The 20,679-nt window shown below is 37.5% G+C and overlaps 1 long non-coding RNA gene across 12 annotated transcripts in view; it reads right to left on the bottom strand.

The window, feature by feature from the left end:
- LOC144582350 (uncharacterized) overlaps positions 1-20,679 on the bottom strand; it is a 658,507-nt gene that overhangs the window by 389,896 nt on the left and 247,932 nt on the right. For 10 of the 12 annotated variants that reach the window (XR_013534898.1, XR_013534899.1, XR_013534900.1 and 7 more), the window contains one exon: positions 6,708-6,878. This is a non-coding gene — a long non-coding RNA (uncharacterized LOC144582350). Of the gene's footprint in view, positions 1-6,707; positions 6,879-12,260; positions 12,424-20,679 lie in introns of all 12 variants that reach the window. The other 2 variants (XR_013534891.1, XR_013534894.1) reach the window with 1 other exon arrangement.

Below are 20,679 nucleotides of genomic sequence, written 5' to 3'. Positions count from 1 at the left end.
TACTATTGTTGAATAGAAATGGTGAGAGTGGGCATCCTTGTCTTGTTCCAATGCTCAGGGGGAATGCTTTCAACTTTTCTCCATTCAGTATAATGTTGGCTGTGGCTTTGTCATAGATGACTTTTATTAAACTAAGGTATGTCCCTTCTATGCCAATTTTGTGGAGGGTTTTAATCATAAGGGATGCTGGATTTTGTTAAATGCTTTTTCTCCATCTATTGAGATGATCATATAATTTTGTTTATAACTCTGCTTATTTGGTGTATCACATTTATTGACTTGTATATGTTAAATTATTCCTGCATCCCTGGTATAAAACCCACTTGATCATGGTAAATTATATTTTTGATATGCTGTTGGGTTTAGTGAGCTAGTATTTTATTAAGGACTTTTGCATCTACATTCATCAAGGATATTGGTCTGTAGTTTTCTTTTTTTGTTATGTCCCTACCTGATTTTGGTATTAGGGTGATACTGGCTTCATAGAATTATTTAGGGAGAATTTCTTTTTTCTCTATCTTGTGGAATAATGTCAATAGAATTACTGCCAATTCTTCCTTTGAATGTCTGATAGAATTCAGCTGTGAATCTGTCTGGTCCTGGACTTTTTTTTGTTGGCAAATTTTTTTATTACCATTTCAAACTTGCTGCTTGTAGTTTTGTTTATTGCACAAGTTTTGTGTTGGTTGGCCACCTGCCAGAGGTGACGCTTTCAAGAGAGCATCAGCTGCCGTAGCATAGAGAGGAGTAGGCAATGAGTGGAGCCCTAGAGCTCCCAAGAGATTATGACCTTCGTCTTCAGCTACCAGGGCAGGTAAAGAAAAACCATCTGGTTGGGGAAGGGCTAGGCATGCCTGATTTCAGACCATCCTTGGGCAGGGCTTGCTGCTGCTGCTGTGGAGGATGGGTGTGTGGTTCTCAGGCCAATGGAGTTATGTTCCTAGGGGGATCATGGCTGCCTCTTCTGTGTCGTACAGGCCACCAGGGAAGTGGGGGAAACCTGGTACCGAAAGGCCTCATCTCACTCCCACATAGCCCACAGCCTGAAAGGCCAGTCTCACTCCCACCATGTCCCTCAACAACACCAAGTTTATTTCCAGGCAATGCGTGAGCTGGGCTGAGAACTTGCCCAAGGCTACCAGCCTCCTGACTGAGAATCAAGCAGGGCTTTCGGGTTTCTCACCTCCCCTTCTGCTGTGGCTTCTGTGCTGAATCTGCACTTCCGATTCACCCCCTCCCCCGAGTTCTGTCCAGGAAACTTTGCATTCAGTTAAAATGGTTACAAAGTTCAGCTGGAAGTTTCCTTCTTTCTCTGGTCTTTTCTCAGTTCCTCTGGCGGCCCTTCTCAGGGACCTCTGCAAAACAAAGTCAGAAATGGCTTTCCTAGGGACTGAGAGAGCCCACAGGGCTCGGGACTGAGAGAGCCCACGGAGCCCTGTGGGCTCTCTCAGTCCCTAGGAAAGCCATTTCTGACTCAGCTCTCTAAACTTGTCTCAACTCAGCTCTCTAAACTTGTCTCAGCTACAGGTAAGGTCAAAAACCTCCTCCCATGATCTGTACCTTCTGGTTTCTTAGTAAAGGTGTGTGTTCAGAGACATACGATCCTCCTCATACTTTCACATTTTGTGCACTCAGTTTTTTGGCTGTCTTTTGGGGTCTACAGGAGCAATCAGCTTCCTTAAAAGGGTCTGTGGATTCTCTCAGCTTTTCTGGTATGTTCTTGTGGTAGTTCTTAGAGCAAAAGTTTATTGAGTCTCCACACACTGGTCTGTTCATCTAAGTGAGAGCTGTAATTTAGTCCTGTCTCCTATCTGCCACTTTTCTTGTATCCTGAACAATCATTTATATTTTCAGTATAAGCCTTCCAGTCAACAGTAGGCTGTCAATTAAGTTTTAGGGAAACTAATATAAAAGTTATTCATGGATTTTTTGACTGTGGAGATAGCACCCCTAACCCCTACATTGTGCAAGGGTCAACTTTATTTCCTTTCCAAAAGCTGGAAACTGTTCTCTGAAGCACTTTATAATTTGTTGCATGGTAAGGTATGCAAAAACTTTCTTACTTGAGGCTCAGACAAAGCTTTACTCACCTCTAATTAGAAGATCCACTCTAAGACTTCTTATGGATCGATGCCTGCAATTGGTGAACTGTCTATTATATTTAAGATTTTCTTACCCAAATTAGGTAAAACCACGTAGGTAACACTTACTTTAGAGAATCCTAACTTTAATTTTCACATACCCTAATTAGGTGTGGGTGTACTACAAACAACACCAAACTATACTAAGTTTCCATTTCAATTCATGCCCCCAATTAAGAAGACCTTTAATGATGCCCAGTAACCACACAATGCTTGGCCAATCCATTTAAAATCCGGATCTGGACACATGTCTTATGCTTCTCCTTTCTCTTCAAATCCAAAATAGTTTCTTACCTATCCCGAATTACAACTATGGTTTTGCTTCTTAATTCACTGAAAAAGTTTAAGCAAACAGAAGAGAATTTCCACAGACCCTACCACCTCATCTGCAAACCTGCCAGCATTTGCCATTGTATTTTCTGCCTTTCTGCCTATTAATCTAGATTCTGAGCTTCATTTCTGCTTGTGTTTAGGTAAGCCTATCACTTCTTATCTTGTAAAGGGTATCCCTTCAGCAAGTAGTCTCTTTCTCTATTGCACTATCAATATTTTCCTCTATTTTGGACTGTTCCTATCAGCATACATCACAATGGATCACCATCTTCTTTTTGAAATGCTTTCTTCCTCTGGCTGCGAACATACTACAGTCTCTCAGTTTCTTGCTGCTACTCTTGTTTTTCTTTCTTGGTCTTCGTTGCTGTCCTTCTCTTCTTCCAAACCTTGATAAATGTTAAGATGTCCCAAGCCTCACTCTAGCAAGGAGACAGAACTTCTGTCCTTCTCTATTTATGCTAACATCTTTTGTTATGCCATCCAGTCTCATGGTTTCAAATTCCATCTACATGCTAACTCACAAACTTACAATTTCAGTTCACAGCTGTACCCCAAACTCCAGACTCTGAATTTCAAATACCTTTGCATCTCCATTTAGCCATCAGTAGACATTGAAAAATCAACATGTTAGGATTGCCATATTAAATACTCATTTTAATACAAATTTAATTAGCTGTCCTGTATTTTTATTTGCTAATCTGGCAACCCTATCACATGTTCAAAACTGAACTCTTACTCCATTCCATAATCTTTCCCAATTCAGATGATGTCAATTTATCTTTCCAGTCATTTATTTCAGAAATCCTGCAGCCAGCCTTGATTTTTCTGTCTTTCATATCTTCCGTTTCACATCCAATCCAATTGTTTTGGTTCTTCTTTCAGAATATAACCAGAATCTGACTACTTTTCACTGCTTCTGGTGTTCTGCTAATCCTCTCCCTTACAACCAAGCCACACTTATCTTCCTCTAGGATTGTTGCAATTCAATTCCTAATCAGGACCCCTTTAGTGAACCCTTGCTTTCTTACAGTCTAGTCTTAATAAGACTCATTCACAAACTAATCCTAGGGCTGTGATGAAGATAAAAGTAGTACTACAGTGAGTATACATCTTAAATTGTAGAAGTCTGAGTGATCCTCTTTAAAACGTAAGTGAAATTGTGCTTAGCGTAAAAGCCACGATTCCTACAATGGAATGACTATAAAGCCTTCCCTGCATTTTTTTTCTCTCTCTCTCACTATTTCCCAAAAATCTCCTCTCCTCCAGCCTTCTTTACTCTGTTCCTTGAACAAATGAGGTAAGTTCTTGCCTTAGATCCTTTGCACTAGTGGTTTCTTCTGTGTGGAGTGTTCTTTCTTCTAACAACTGAAAAACAAGGCCCTTTATCTGCCTTTAAATCTTTTCTGTAGTATCATAATATTGTGAAGGACAACCCCATTACTATTTAAAATGCTACTTGTTCACCCTCCTCATCATTTCTCTTTACTTAGACTTATTTCTGTTGTCTATATTTCCCCAGTAGAATGTAAGATTCACAAGTACAGGGATTTTTCTCCCTCTTGGGTTCATTGAGTATCCTTAGCACCTAGAAGAGTGCTTGGCATGTGGTGGTGATCAATAAATATTGAATCAATGAAAATCCAGGTACAGAAAGAAAGAAGCCATGAGACCACATTCCTAAGGCAATATACAGAGAGTCTGACAGAAGTGTCATTTTATCCATTAATTTCTGGAAGGCACAGACTAGGAGAAATGTACGGATTTTAAAAGTTCTGCTTAGTTGCTGATGGACTAACAGAAACAAAACAACTTTAAAAACATGGACATTGAATCACAGAATAAAACAAGCCAATGGAAAGAGCTTCTTCGCACCTAAGTATGTCACTGATAGGTCTATTGTTCTAGACATAAAAACAATAGGAAGCTAAATGCAGTAGAAGTAGTAAAGAACAAACATGAGGATTTTGAATATTTAGCTATATTTCGAGTACTATTTAAAATACTTCTACCTGATTCTTCTTTACCTCGACATATATTAAACGGAATATATTTGAAATTGTCTTCTTTTTAAGACAATTTTCTTCACATCTGCTTGCAATATGCCTTTTCCTTATTCACAAGAATGATATTTGACTGAAAAAATTCAATACGATATGGTATTTTAGATGAGTCTATATATAGCTCAGATAATATCTTAGCTAATAAGTATCAACAGCTAGAAGTTCAATAGATCATACATTTCCTGATTCTTTTGCTTTTAACTCAATAGAATATTCAACAGATGACTACTAGTATCATTAGAAGGCAGTAATACATTGAAACCATGTTTGCTTAGCCTAGCAAAATAATGAATTGTGCTGTGTTTATCCTTTTGTTTCTAAGGCCAACTGTTGGCTTTATTTAATACCCTCTTAACACGCTAATAGCTCCTAATGGTCACATCAGCCATCAGTTAAACAAACCATTATGTTGGGAAAAGAAATTTCAGTAAAGGCAAGTCACTAATTTGTTGATTGTTAATGGACATTAGCCCATTCAGGACCTTAGCCTAGACATATAGTTTAACTCAGAATCTATTATAGCAGTTTCTCCACACAGAGCAAAGAGGCTAATTCAGCATTCTAAGTACTTTTGTTTCCCGAAGACATGCTACTTAGATTCCAATACGCAAATTAGATGTTTTCAGTCAGCAACATAAAGAAAAGAACCTGACCAAAAAAAAAAAAATTGACTTTCAAATTATATAATTTTCACACAGTTTATGATTAAAGATAAATTTACCAGGGTCGTTTTAATCTCTTCTCAAATTAATAAAGAACTGTTACAGTTATTTTAGTCTTAGAACCAGTCATTTTTCTCTTAACCTTAAAGTATACTTTATACAATCACAACACCACATCATTATTCCAGAAAATGAAAGTCAAAAACATTTTATAAATAAGATTTTGCTGTTCACTTCATGCTTGCCTTCACTGACAAGAATTTAAATTTCTGAAATGTTTTAGTGCTGTATTTTCAACTAATTTATTTATTAAGATTTTAAATAGAAACAGAGTTTGATGGCTGTTTTCAAAAAAATTACGCAAAATCTGATATTGGAAGACGCAAAGTAATTAATGCATAGTCTCTCAGTCTTAACAGGTAAGTTCCTTTTCTGTTTATTTTCACTGTTGAATTATTTTTTTTCTGCAATAATTGCAGGACACGTATGACGTTACCCAGAGCCCCTTTACTTCAGTGTAAACTCAATTATACATTGACAGACCCCCAAAGCACACACATGACTGTGGAAAATCATTTAATTATACTCATATTTTACACAGATGCCATTCACATTGTCCTAGAATGGGGTAAATAGTACACAATTAGACTTGCCATGTAATATGAAAGCCAAGCAATGAATCCATTCAGGATTTCACTTTTATCCCCTCTGTCTTCAAAAACATGCTACTGCTTCTTGAACTGTAGTTGAGATGAGTCTGAAGACTTCTGCAATTCTGAAGATATTATCATCACATGTTAAAATACTTTTTTTTTAGACATTTTAATGGTGAGGAGGTCTTGGGTCATAAAACAACTGAAGATTTAGAAATTAAGTTTCTCAGCTTTGAAATTTAAAGAAATACATTATAGACAGTGTTCTTACAACAAAGAAACATGAGCTCCAAAAAAATTCTTTCTCATGAATGCCACTTAGTCATTTAATTAACTCAAAATGTAGAAACGACATGTCCTTGTCACACTTTACCCTCTTTATTATAGTTGGCCTATGAAGCAGCTTACATGTGTTCATCTTTAAATAATAAAATGTAGTGAAAAAATATAAATATCCATATCTATTATATAAACCAAATGATGTGCCCATGCTTTAATAGTATTGTCTTTATCTCTAAAAATTACAAAAAAATATATACTGCTTAGTAACAACTCTTACATTTAGTTATTAAACTTGCAAAACTTTTCCTAAAGATTTCTTAGGAAGGTAATTAACATGCTTATTTGTTTATTTCAACCTATATATTATCCTTTAATTGCACATTATTTCGTGTGCCATACTGTACTTTTAACATATATTGAACTTTTATATGATATAAATATGTTTTTAATGTTAATATATAAAGCTCAACAACATATGATTTGTTGAAAAATACCAAAATTTCTCTGTCTTGAAGTGTAATAAATACATGCCACTTTCAATAACTTCAAATAACCAAAGTAATCATTTTTACTCACTCAAGAATTCAGTTCAGGCCAGATGCAGTAGCATACACCTGTAGTCCCAGCTACTTGGGGGCCTGAGGTGAGAGGATCACTTGATCCCAGGAGTTTGAGGCTGCAACTTGCTCTAATTGAACTTGTGAATAGTCACTGCACTCCAGCCTGGGCAACATAGTGAGACTCTATCTGTTAAAAAAAAAAAATAAAGAATTCAGTTCAATAAACATTGATTAAAATGCAGGTTTTACAGGGTTGCTTGTGAGAATTAAATATGATGCATAATACAGCGATGTTGATGCTCACTAAATTTTTGGTAGCTCTCTAGAGGTAGAGATAGAACGTAGCTGGTACAGAGTTTAGAGTAAGAAAGGCTGATTATGCTGTGTTTTTAAAAGGCAATGAGCAATTTTCCAATAATTAATAAAAATAACTCAGTTGTCAAAATCCTGGAGCTTCATTTTCCTCTCATGCCATTATGTCCCATCTATCATTATGTCCCAACCTAACTCTTGGCTGAGGAGTGACAGAATCCCATATCCGACTTTTCGTACAATAACATTTATTTTTTAATTGACCACAGTATTCAGCTCAGCTATGGCTATATTTCTTAATCCACGGTTCCTCTGAGGGAAGAGTCAAATGTAACTTTCACAGTTATGTAATGTCTGTCATGATCCCTCTCAGACATGCCTGGTATAGCCATTTCTCATTCCAGTCTCTCCTTCCTGGGAACACCATCTAACTGCATGGTGACCCTAGAGTCACAGAGGGTTACATGATAGTGACAAAAATGTAGGCAGGGCTGGGTATGTGCTTCACCACAAAGACACATCTGTGTAAAAGTTAGAGGAAATTATAGTCATTACTGAAATAAAACAAAATATTACAAAAAATGAGAAACAACAAATTTCATTATATGAAAACAGAACCAGTGTCTATATACAAAATCAGAAGCAGATTCAGTGTCTATACACTAACCAGATGTCTGATGATATGCCATCACTAGAAAATAATCCAAGTACATTAATGCTCTGTATGAATCACTTGAAGCATAAGCACCCCTGTAGATGGTCATGCGTTTGCAATACTGTCAAATGACAGAGAAACTCCTTTACTTACTTTTATCCCATGCTGATTCTCAATCTACCTAAGAGTCATAGTCATGTTCAACTTGTTAATCTGCTCACAAGAAAACCAACTGGGAACATAGAGTCCGTTTTTCATTTCACCATTGATAGTGAGAAGATAAGTTGGCAACTACATTTGTTTCTCCTCCATAGGCTCATTATGAAGTTACCTTGTTGATCTATCAAGTCATGGAATAATTTGGTTGATTGATTGGAAACCATTAATGGATTTGTTGGCCTTAAATTGACTTCTTTTACACAAAGAAAATATTTTTAGGTAAGGGGTATTTTACTTGAGTTCTCCATAAGCTTAATCTGATTACTAAATTAGCTGCTGAGTCCTGTTGTACTATAAAATCCACCCCAATCATCATTGTAAGTGGTAAATGAAACCACTGAGGGGGAAAGTCAATGACTTGAGAGATGTTATAGTCCAGAACTTGTTACCTAACCAGCCCTACAATCTTATCAGTTAATTTTGTATTTATCACAATTCTAATCATGGCACCATTTTATCGAACTATGAGAGATACCCATAATCAAATCTTTTTAAAGGAAGAATTGCATATTGATCATTTTGTTAATTGTGTCTCATTTCAACCTATGTACTTTGAGCTCACTTATGTGCTAGCCTCCCATTCAAATTGAAACTGGCAGATGCTTGGCACATCTCTTTGTATTATTTGCATAGATCTAAGAGGTACACGTGCAGTTTTATTACATGGTTATATTTTATTCTGGTGAAGCCTGGGCTTTTAGTGTAACTGTCACTGAAATAATGTATATTATCCTCATAAGTGATTTCTCATCCCTCAGCCCCTCCCACTCTCTCACTCTTTCAAGTCCCCAATGTCTACAATTCCACACTATGTCCACATGCACAATTTATTTAGCTCCCACCTATAAGTGAGAATGCGCAGTATCTGACTTTGCATTTCTGAGTTATTTCACTTAAGATAATTGGCACATATTTTCAAATTTGCCCCTAGGTGCACAAGCAGTACTCTTTTTGTAAATGCCTTATGAGTATCCTCATTATTTTCTAACTCTAACTTTTCCTTTCATTTTGTTCACTCATTTATTCACCCAACAAATGTAATTATATTGGATTAACTATTATATGCCAGCTCCTCTCAATATCTTAGGAAATAAGCAGTGAATTTAAACATCAGAATAGCAGGAAAATCAGAGATTATAGTTTTGAATAATATCTGGTGTAGAGAAATGGATCCAATTCTTTTAAATCCTCTAACTTTTCATACATTAGGTTCCTTCACTGATAATTTGATATGCTATTTCTTATTTCATAAGGAGCTCTCAGGGAACATTTCACTCAGAATATTTCCTAATTTGGTTAAAGAACTCTAGTTTCAAAATATTGAAAGGTGATTCTCTTAGAAACTATAATGATTGATGGAAAGAAAATTGCATTAAAATATTAGTTCTTCTTTTGAATTTATAAGAAATAGCTAGAAATTGCTAAAGTATAATCAGTCTTCTTTATTTTTAGACTTGAGTATAAAGCTAGTTTTGCCTATAATAGTGAAGTTAAAAATTTTTCACATTGCAAACTATAATCATAAGTAGGCATTATAATTTAAAATACCTAAACCTAGTAGAATAGAAAGTGGATCATTTTCAGCTGTAGACATACAGGAGAGAGGTCAAAAAATGGAAACTCAGGAACAAAAAAAAAATTCCCTTCTGGTCTGAATTAGTCCATTCTCACAATGCTGTAAAGAACTACCTGATATTGGGTAATTCATGAAGAAAAGATCTTTAATTGACTCACAGTTCTGTAGACTATACAAGAACCATGGCTGGAAGACCTCAGAAAACTTACAATCATATTGGAAGGTGAAGGTGAAGCAAGCATATCTTTACCATGGCAGAACAGGAAAAAGAGAGTGAAACGGGAAGTGCCATAGACTTTTAAACAATCAGATCTTGTAAGAACTCACTCGCTATCACAAAAACATCAAGGAGGAAATCTGTCCAATCACCTCCCACCAGCCCCCTCCTCTAATTGGACATGAGATTTGGGCAGGGACATAAATCCAAACAATTTAATGGTCAGATGATATATTTTTAATTGCACTTACAAATTTCATTGAAAATTTTATATAACATTCCAGAATTCTGTCTTTACTTACAAAGTAGATCTGGTCTAATGATAGTAGGCCAGATTTCCCATATGAGAATATTCAGTGGTCATGAATGATGCCCAGCCCTTTAGGCAGAGTATCCCCTTTCAGGTGACACTTTCTTCTCATTCATCATTGCTATGCCCACAATTTGCTTCATTCAAGTTTATTACTTGTTTAATCCCATTGGCATTTGATTTTCTGGACCATGGTCCACAACATATATTGTGATATAGGATGAAGCCTGTGAGTATTGTAATTTCAATCACTAGAATTGATTGAAGTGAAGAATGGGAGGCTCTCCCAAGTAGCATCTAGTCTGAAAGTTATTCTATTCCTACCCAAACACAAACAATGGTTTTCATATTTCCCAGCATATCTGAGCTGAGGCATTTCTGTGAGAAAGCATTAATTACAAAAGCAGTAAACTATAAGAAAGCATGTCACAAAGTCACTGGACTTTGCTAAATGTTCTTTAGACAATAGTAGAATTTATTTATTTTCAGAATGAATTATTGAGAATCTGTTGTCAGTTCAGACACAAGTGAACAGGCTAAAATGGTTTGGTGTGGTCATGGTCACCATGCAATGGACAACATGTAACCAGCAAAGGATACAAGAGATAGTCAGATTAAAGGCAACTTTTGTGTGGAACATATGCCAAGCACACTACCTTTCACATAATAGATCCTCAATAAATATTTTTTAATAAATGGATAAATGGTTAGATTAGCTAACTAATCAAAAAATTGTCTCATAATTCTGAATATGTTTGCAATTCCTTTCAACGATAATGCTTATTCTCAAGTCACTACTAACTTTTTATTTTTTTATTTTTTTGAGACAGGGCCTCACTCTACTCAGACTGGAATGCAATGGCATGATCTCAGCTTACTGCAACCTCCACCTCCCAGGTTCAAGCAATTCTTGTGCCTCAGCCCCCTGTGTAGTCGAGATTACAGGCATGTGCCACCACACCCGGCTAATTTTTGTATTTATGTTTTTAGTAGAGATGGGATTTCACCATGTTGGTCAGTCTAGTCTTGAACCCCTAGACTCGGGTTATCCACCTGCCTTGGCCTCTCTAAGTGTTGTGTGAGCCCTCATGTCTGGCCCTAACTTTCAATTACTATAAAAATCACATTGATGTCTTAGTTGAAATCTGAAAGTTCATGCTTTACTTATTATTAACCTTTGTAGTTTATTTAATATACAAACTACATATTAAAGAACTAAATTCTTTTCAGTCAATCCTCCTTTACTGTTTTTAGAACCTTCTGACCCAGCAAAAGCCATTAAAAAAAAAAACTATTAACAAGAAAACATACCTTTGATATTTACAGGCATTATTCTGGAGTACTGGTTGCCAGACCACATAAACATCATATCTTATTATATGATATCAAATCTGGACATATTTCCATTTGCATATAAGTACTAAGCACTTTCATTATACTATAGCCAATCACATTGTGATACTATGAGTAGAAGAATCAAACAACATTAAATAGACTTCTTTGTAGCTCATGGAATGCCAATGTTAAAAGAAGTTGTTGTCAGCCTTTGTCTTTCTCAATACTTCTTGGCTGGAGGAGCAGGAATCTCTCACCATGAATCTACCCTTATTCCAGTTCTTGGCTGGTAGAGGAAGGAAAGGTGAATCTTGAGTATTGTCTCTGAAGAGATGGAAACTGGAAATGTCACTTTTCTACAGTGTCAGAAGTCCTCTTAAGTGATTTTAAAGGCCACCCAAGTAAGATACTGAAATTTCCTCTCCTTTTCCCAAAGGTTTGCTTTTGAAGTTTGAAATGATTATCCAAACCACATTATGGTCTCTGGCCTGATGCTGAATACAGTTTGCGGTTAACTGAGAGACCCCTCCTGCTGTTAATCTGTAGATATAAACTTCTTTGATACTGATATCTCCTTGAACAATTCTGAGTTTCTGTAGTCCCCTTGGGCAGTTCTCTGTCTTCTGCTGTTGGAGTTAGCAATCGATATTAGGACATTTCTCTTTGCCCCATTTCATGTGCACTGAGCGCAGCTGATTTATGACACCTTAGAATCTAATCCAAGGACTTCTTTCTAAGCAACAGGGATCTGTGTGGTCCTACTTTGAAGCATCCCCAATGCTGTAAACACACAGCATTGAGGGATAAATAAGAAGAGAAGAAAAACAACTGCCATCAAGAAGCAAGCACAAAATAAAAGGGAACAAAATAGAAAATGCAAATAGTAAGTGGTACGAAGGGCTGAAGTTACTACCCACTGGGCATTGAGTCATAAGCAGTACAGACCTGGTATCTGGCTTCTTCAGGGAAGCAGAAACTGCAGTTGATCACCATAAATCATATTCCAATTATTGAAGCCAGGAGCTGGAGTGAATTTCCTCACACAAGAAAGGAAATAGAAGATACATCTGCCTGCCACAGCTCGCTGTGGCCAGTATAAAACTTCAGCCTAAGGAGGTGGGAGGAGGCAAACAAGGCTATGAGAGAGAACAGGAAGTGACTTACGCCACCTACTGATGTAGTCACTAGTTTAGAGATACATAGCTATAGATCTGCCAGGCACTAATGCTAAAAAGAAACCTCCCCTGAAAGAATAAAACATTATTTCAGTAAAATCAATGTTTGTAAATCCATTCAGATCTGTACCAAAAATTACTCAGCAATATATGAACTTTTTTTAGGACACAACTTTACACTCATTAAAATGACTATTTTTTTTTTTAATTTTACTTTAAGGTCTGGGATACAGAAATAACAAGTGTTAATGAGGGTGTGAAGAAATTAGAACCCTTGTGTACTGTTGGTAAAAATGTAAAATGGTGCAGCCACTACAGAAAACAGTGTGGCCGATTCACCAAAAATTAAAAATGGAACTACCATATGATCTGTCAATCTCACTTCTGGGTATATACCGAAAAGAATTTAAAGCACAAATTCAAACAGATATTTATATACCTATGTTCATAGCAGCACTATTCATAATGTTCAAAAAATGAAAGTAATTCAAGTGTCCACTGATGGATGAATGGTTAAACAAAATGTAGTATATACGTACAATGAAATATCATTCAGCCTTAGAAAGGAAAGAAATTCTGAAACCTGCTACATGAAAGAACCTTGACTACATTAAGCCAAGTGAAATGAGACAGTCACAGAAAGACGAGTACCATGGATTCCATGTATACAAGGTACCTAGAGTAGCCAAATTCATAGAAACAGAAAGTCAAATGGTAGTTGCCAGGATCTTGGAAAGGAGCAAATGAGAAGTTATTATTTAATGGATATAAGCTTGGGAAGATTTTTTAAATTCTATAAAAGGATATTGGCAATGGTTGAACAACAATTTAAGTGTGTGAATTTAATGCCATTGAATTGAACACCTAAAATTTTTTAAAATGTGAAATTTTATGCTATGCATATTTCACCATAATAAAAAAGATGGTAAAATAGTGAACTCAGAGGGTTTGACAGAATCATAGAATTCCTTCATCCTTTTTTTCTCCCAACAATTTTATTTATTGTTGCTGCTTAGATATTGTTTCAATGAGCTTGCATTTCTTTCTTCTTAAAATTAGAAATTGCATTTTAGACAGTTAATAAACCATATGCCCAATGTATATTCCAAGTATCTGGCTTTCTGGGTGAGTTTCTTACATCAATTTTCAGGACTACCTGGTGATGTATGAATTTTAGGGAAGAATGAAAATGAAAGTTCACATTAACATCTGATCTCTATAGAGAAAATCAACCATTCATTAAAGAAACTCTATTCTGAATATTTTCCTACAAATAAGACACATATAGGTATAGTTGAAAATGGTAATGCAAACAATTACCTTGGATTATAAAGTATAGCAGAATAATTGTTTCAAAGGCATCACACATATGCATAATAATATAAAATGGTTGTTTTTTAAAATCTTCTGTTCAGTGAATTACTATGCACTGTGAACAATTTAGGTGGTGCCAGTGAGGAGCACACAGCTATCTAAGCTTTCTCTCTTAGGGAGATATTTTCTGGTGTTTGTACTGCATACATTTATCCCATCTGAAAGCTTGTTCCTCACACCTCTTTTTTGAAGTAAATCTGATTCATTGTAATATTTTTCTCCAGGCAGAAAGACAGGAGATTTGTGTTTTTCCCATGGCATTTATGCTCCAAGAACCACTCAACAATTAAGTAGTTAGAATATACCAAATGCTTCATTACTTTTTCTTCCCTACTTCCTAAGTCGGACACTGTAGACACTTATTTTCCTGGAATTTGTATCTTATTTTATTCCCAATATTCTCTTTTATGACCTGTAATTAATCTGCTTTGAGCCTAAATTTTTCTTTCAGCATTCCTTCATTACCTCTTCTCAGTTTTAAGGACCCCTGTAAACCATGTGGAAGCCAAGGACGTATGTCCATCCAGCAGAACAAGGAAGTGTCCTGCCCCATAACAGTCATCACAGGTGATACAGGGGCTGAAACTACATATTTTTCATAGTGAATGATGTCAATAACAAGTAACTTCTCTAGGAAACTGTGTTTCTTAATTTTCATCTGTCAATCAAAAATTGATCTGTGACTGGATCAAAGATGGTGCGGTAAGAACAACCCAGAATTGCAGCTCTCAGTGAACACGCAGAGGGTGAGTCAAAGCCGCATTTCCAGACGGATCGTTATTGCCCACAGAACGGGAAAATTCCCAGGTGTAGGAGAGACACAGGATGCCAGCGCAGCTGTTTTGGCTGATGCGGCTGCTTTGCCAGTGCCGCAGCGCAGTGGCACTCTGCAACACTCTACACAAAATGCACTGGTCTGGGTGCTCTGTTAAATTGGCAATCTGAGACTTGGGAGGACAGATTAGCATATTCATCTGATTAAACAGGACTTGGACAGTGAGCCAGACCAGGAGATTCCTGGGAAGTGGCATTTTGAGCCAGCGCAGTGGGTCCCTGCATGGGAAATCACACAGATCCCAGTGCCCTAACAGCAGGCGACTGAAATACCTGGGAGAGAGTCAACCATTCAACTTAAAAAAAAAAAAAAAAGGTGCTCTGAGGCAGGGAGCCAGGTGAGCAGGCTCAGTGGGTTTCACCCCACAGGGACAAACAAAATGACAATTCAAAACGCTCCAGGTGGAGAGTTTTATAGTGGACACAGCTGAACCCAAGATGTGCAGCTCGGTGGGGGAGGGGTGTCCGCCATTACCGAGGCAATGTGCCCCTACTGAGGTACACTCCCATTGCTGATGCAGCCTGCCGTTGCTGAGGCAACCTGCCATAACAGAGAGACTCTGCCACAGGGCGGAGCCTGTGGCAGAAGGGAAGAGCCCGCAGGAACAGGGCGGACCCCACATCAGCAGGGCAGAGCCTTGGCAAACAAATAGTGACTAGACTGCCTCCTAGCTGGACAGGACAGTGCAATGGACACTCATAAAGAAAGCCCCAACTCCCCAAGAAAGAGCATCTGAGGAAAAAAAGGGGTTTTATGAGTTCTGCTGCAGCAGACTTAAACGTAGCAGCCTAACAGCCCTGAATGAACAACAGAGTTCACAGCTCAGCACTTGAGCTCCCATAAAGTACAGACTGTCTCCGCAAGCAGCGCTCTGACCCCTGTATATCCAAAGAGTCACCACAAAAAGGACTGATCAGACTGACATTTGGCGGGCATCATTCTGGGACAAAGATAGCAGAAGAAGAAACTGGTAGCATCCCTCACTGTTCTGCAGCTGCTACAGGTGTACCCCAGACAAGCAGGGCCTGGAGTGGACCTCAGCAGTCGTACAGCGGAGGGGCTAGACTGGTAGAAGGAAAACCAAGTAACAGAAATACTTCATCATCAACAATCTGGGCGTCCGCTTAGAGACCCAATTGAAAAGTCAGCAACTACTCAGACGACAGGTGGATAAATCCACAAAGATGGGAAGAAACCAGTGCAAAAAGGAGGAAAACACCCAAACCAGAACACTTTGCCTCCTAGAAAGGACCAAAACTCTTCACCAGCAAGGGAACAAAGCTGGATGGAGAATGAGTGTGATGAAATGATGAAATTAGACTTCAGAAGGTGGGGAATTAGAAACTTTTGTGAGCTAAAAGAACATGTTATAAATCAATGCAAAGAAACTAAGAACCTTGAAAAAAGATATAAAAAAAGATTCGAGGAAATGATAACAAGAATGGATAACTTAGAGAGGAATATGAATGAATTAAAGGAGATGAAAAACACAATACGAGAACTTCGCGAAGCATGCACAGTTTCAATAGCCAAATTGACCAAGCAGAAGAAAGAATATCAAAGTCGAAGATCAACTCAATGAAATAAAACGAGAAACCAAGATTAGAAAAAAAAACGCAAAAAGGAATGAACAAAGTCTCCAAGAAATATGGTACTATGTGAAGAGACCTAACCTACATTTGATAGGTGTACCAGCATGTGATGAAGAGAATGAATCCAAGCTGGAAAATACTCTTCAGGATATTATCCAGGAAAATTTCCCCAACCTAGCAAGGCAGGACAACACTCAAATCCAGGAAATACAAAGAACACCACAAAGATATTCTGCAAGAAGAGCAACCCCAAGGCACATAATCGTCAGATTCACCAGGGTTGAAATGAAGGAGAAAATACTAAGGCAGCCAGAGAGAAAGGTCGGGTCACCCACAAAGCGAAGCCCATCAGACTCACAGCAGATCTCCCTGCAGAAACTCTACAAGCCAGAAGAGAGTGGGGGCTGATATTCAACATCCTTAAAGAAAAGAACTTTCAACCCAGAATTTCATATTCAGCCAAACTGAGCTTCAGAAGTGAAGGAAAAATAAAATCCTTTGCAAACAAGCAAGTACTCAGAGATTTTGTCACCACCAGACCTGCTTTATAAGAGCTCCTGAAAGAGACACTACACATAGAAAGAAACAACCAGTACCAGCCATTCCAAAAACACACTGAATGCTAAAGAAGATCAACAAAATGAAGAATCTACATCAACTAACAGGAAAAACAGCCAGCTAGCATCAAAATGGCAGTAACAGATGCACACATAACAATATTAAACCTAAATGTAAATGGGTTAAATGCACCAATCAAAAGACACAGACTGGCAAATAGGATATAAAACCAAAACCCATCGGTGTGCTGTATCCAGGAAACCCATCTCACATGCAAGGATACACAAAGGCTCAAAATAAAGGGATGGAGGAAGATTTACCAAGCAAATGGAGAGCATAAAACACAGGAGTTGCAATTCTCATCTCTGATAAAATAGACTTTAAAGCAACAAAGATCAAAAGAGACAAAGAAGGTCATTACATAATGGTAAAAGTATCGATACAACAAGAAGAGCTAACGATCCTGAATAAATATGGACCCAGTACAGGAGCACCCAGATACATAAGGCAAGTTCTTAATGACTTACAAAGAGACTTAGACTCCCACACAATAATAGTGGGAGATTTTAACACTGTCAATATTAGACAGATCAACCAGACAGAAAATTAACAAGGATATCCAGGGCTTGAACTCAGACCTGGACCAAGCAAACCTGATAGACATTTACAGAACTCTCCACCACAAATCCACAGAATATACATTCTTCTCAGCACCACATCACACCTACTCTAAAACTGACCACATAATTGGAAGTAAAGCACTCCTCAGCAAATGCAAAACAACTGAAATCATAACAAACACTCTCTCAGACCATAGTGCAATCAAGTTAGAACTCAGAATTCAGAAACTAACCCAGAACCACACAACTTCATGGACACTGAACAACTGACTCTTGAATGTTGACTGGATAAACAATGAAATGAAGGCAGAAATAAAGAAGTTCTTCAAAACCAATGAGACCAAAGACAAAACATGCCAGAATCTCTGGGACACATTTAAAGCAGTCTCTAGAGGAAAATATATAGCAATAAGTGCCACATGAGAAGAGTAAGAGATCCAAAATTGACACCCTATCATCAAAATTGAAAGAGCTAGAGGAGCAAGATAAAAAAAAAACCTCAAAATCTAGCAGAAGACAAGAAATTACTAAGATCAGAGCAGAACTGAAGGAGATAGAGACACAAAAAACTGTTCAAAAAATTAATAAATCCAAGAGCTTGTTTTTTGAAAAGATCAACAAAATAGACAGACCACTAGCCAGACTGATAAAAAAGGAAAGAGAGAACAACCAAATAGATGCAATAAAAAATGATAAAGGGGAAATCACCAAAGATTTCACAGAAATTCAAACCATCATCAGAGAATATTACAAACAACTCTATGGGCATAAACTAGTAAACCTGGAAGAAATGGATAAATTCCTGGACACCTGTGTCCTCCCAAGCCTAAACCAGGAGGAAGCCAAAACTATGAATAGACCAATAACAAGGTCTGAAGTCGAGGCAGCAATTAAGAGCCTACCACAAAAAAAAAAACTCAGGTCCAGATGGGTTCACAGCCGAATTCTACCAGACACACAAAGAGGAGCTGGTACCATTCCTTCTAAAACTATTCCAAATAATCCAAAAAGAGGGAATCCCTCCCAAATCATTTTATGAAACCAACATCATCCTTTTACCAAAACCCAGCAGAGACCAAACAAGAAAAAAAAACTTCAGGCCAATATCCATGATGAACATAGATGCAAAAATCTTCAATAAAATACTGGCAAGCTGATTGCAACAGCATATCAAAAAACTTATCCATCATGATCAAATAGGATTTATCCCAGGGATGCAAGGCTGGTTCAACATACGCAAGTCTATAAATGTAATTCACCACATAAACAAAACCAAAAACAAAAACCAGATAATTATCTCAATTGACTCAGAGAAGGCATTCAACAAAATTCAACAGCCCTTTATGCTAAAAACCCTCAATAAACTCGGTATCGATGGAATGTATCTCAAAGTAATAAAAGCTATTTACGACAAACCAACAGCCAATATCATACTGAATGGGCAAAAACTGGAAGCATTCCCTTTGAAATCTGGCACTAGACAAGGATGCCCTCTTTCACCACTCCTATTCAATATAGTACTGGAAGTTTTAGCCAGGGCAATCAGGCAAGAAAAAGAAATAAAGGGTATTCAAATAGGAAAGGTGGAAGCCAAATTGTCTCTATTTGCAGATGACATGATAGTATATCTAGAAGACCCCATCGCCTCAGCCCAAAAACTCCTGAAACTGATAAGCAACTTCAGCAAAGTCTCAGGATATAAAATCAATGTACAAAAATCACAAGCATTCCTATACACCAATAACAGACTTAAAGAGAGCCAAATCAAGAATGAACTGCCATTCACAATTGCTACAAAAAGAATAAAATACCTAGGAATACAACTCACAAGGAAAGTAAGGGACCTTTTCAAGGAAAACTACAAAACACTGCTCAACAAAATAAGAGAGGACACAAACAGATGGAGAAACATTCCATGTTCACGGTTAGGAAGAATCAATATTGTGAAAATGGCCATACTACCCAAAGTAATTTACAGAATCAACGCTATCCACATCAAGCTACCATTGACTTTATTCACAGAACTGGAAAAACCACCATGAACTTCATATGGAACCAAAAGAGAGCCCACATAGCCAAGTCAATTCTAAGCAAAAAGAACACAGCAGGGGGCATCACACTACCAGATTTCAAACTATACTACAAGGCTACAGTAATCAAAACAGCATGGTACTGGTACTGAAACAGAGATATAGACCAATGGAACAGAACAGAGGCATCAGAGGCAACACAACATATCTACAACCATACAATCTTTGATAAACCCGACAAAAACAAGCAATGGGGAAAGGATTCCCTGTTTAATAAATGGTGTTGGGAAAACTGGCTAGCCATGTGCAGAAAGCAGAAACTGGACCCCTTCCTGACCCCTTACACTAAAATTAACTCCAGATGGATTAAAGACTTAAGCATAATACCTGGCACCATAAAAACCCTAGAAGAAAATCTAGGCAAAACCATTCAGGACATAGGAGTAGGCAAGGACTTCATGACCAAAAGCATTGGTAACAAAAGCCAAAATAGACAAATGGGACCTAATCAAACTCCACAGCTTCTGCACGGCAAAAGAAACAGTCACTAGAGTGAATCAGCAACCAACAGAATGGAAAAAAATTTTTGCACTCTACCCATCTGACAAAGGATTGATATCCAGAATTTACAAAGAACTCAAACAGATTTACAGGAAAAAAAACAAACAAGCCCATTCAAAAATGGGCAAAGGATATGAACAGACACTTTACAAAGGAAGACATAGATGAGGCCAACAAACATATGAAAAAATGCTCATTATCACTGGTCATTAGAGAGATGCAAATCAACACCACATTGAGATACCATCTCACGCCAGTTAGAATGGCGATCATCAAAAAATCTGGAGACAACAGATGCTGGAGAGGATGTGGAGAAAAAGGAGCACTTTTACACTGTTGGTGGGAGTGTAAATTAGTTCAACCATTGTGGAAGACAGTGTGGCGATTCCTCAAGGCCTTAGAAATAGAAATTCCATTTGACCCAGCAATCCCATTACTGGGTATATATCCAAAAGACTATAAATCGTTCTACTATAAGGACACATGCACACGAATGTTCACTGCAGCACTGTTTACAATAGCAAAGACCTGGAACCAACCCAAATGCCCATCGATGATAGACTGGATTGGGAAAATGTGGCACATATACACCATGGAATATTATGCAGCAATCAAAAAT

This window comes from Callithrix jacchus, chromosome 4, assembly GCF_049354715.1.
Source record: "Callithrix jacchus isolate 240 chromosome 4, calJac240_pri, whole genome shotgun sequence".
In the NCBI taxonomy this organism is placed as follows: domain Eukaryota; kingdom Metazoa; phylum Chordata; class Mammalia; order Primates; family Cebidae; genus Callithrix; species Callithrix jacchus.
The sequence above is the reverse complement of the archived record's forward strand: the minus strand, read 5'-3'. Positions and strand labels throughout refer to the sequence as shown.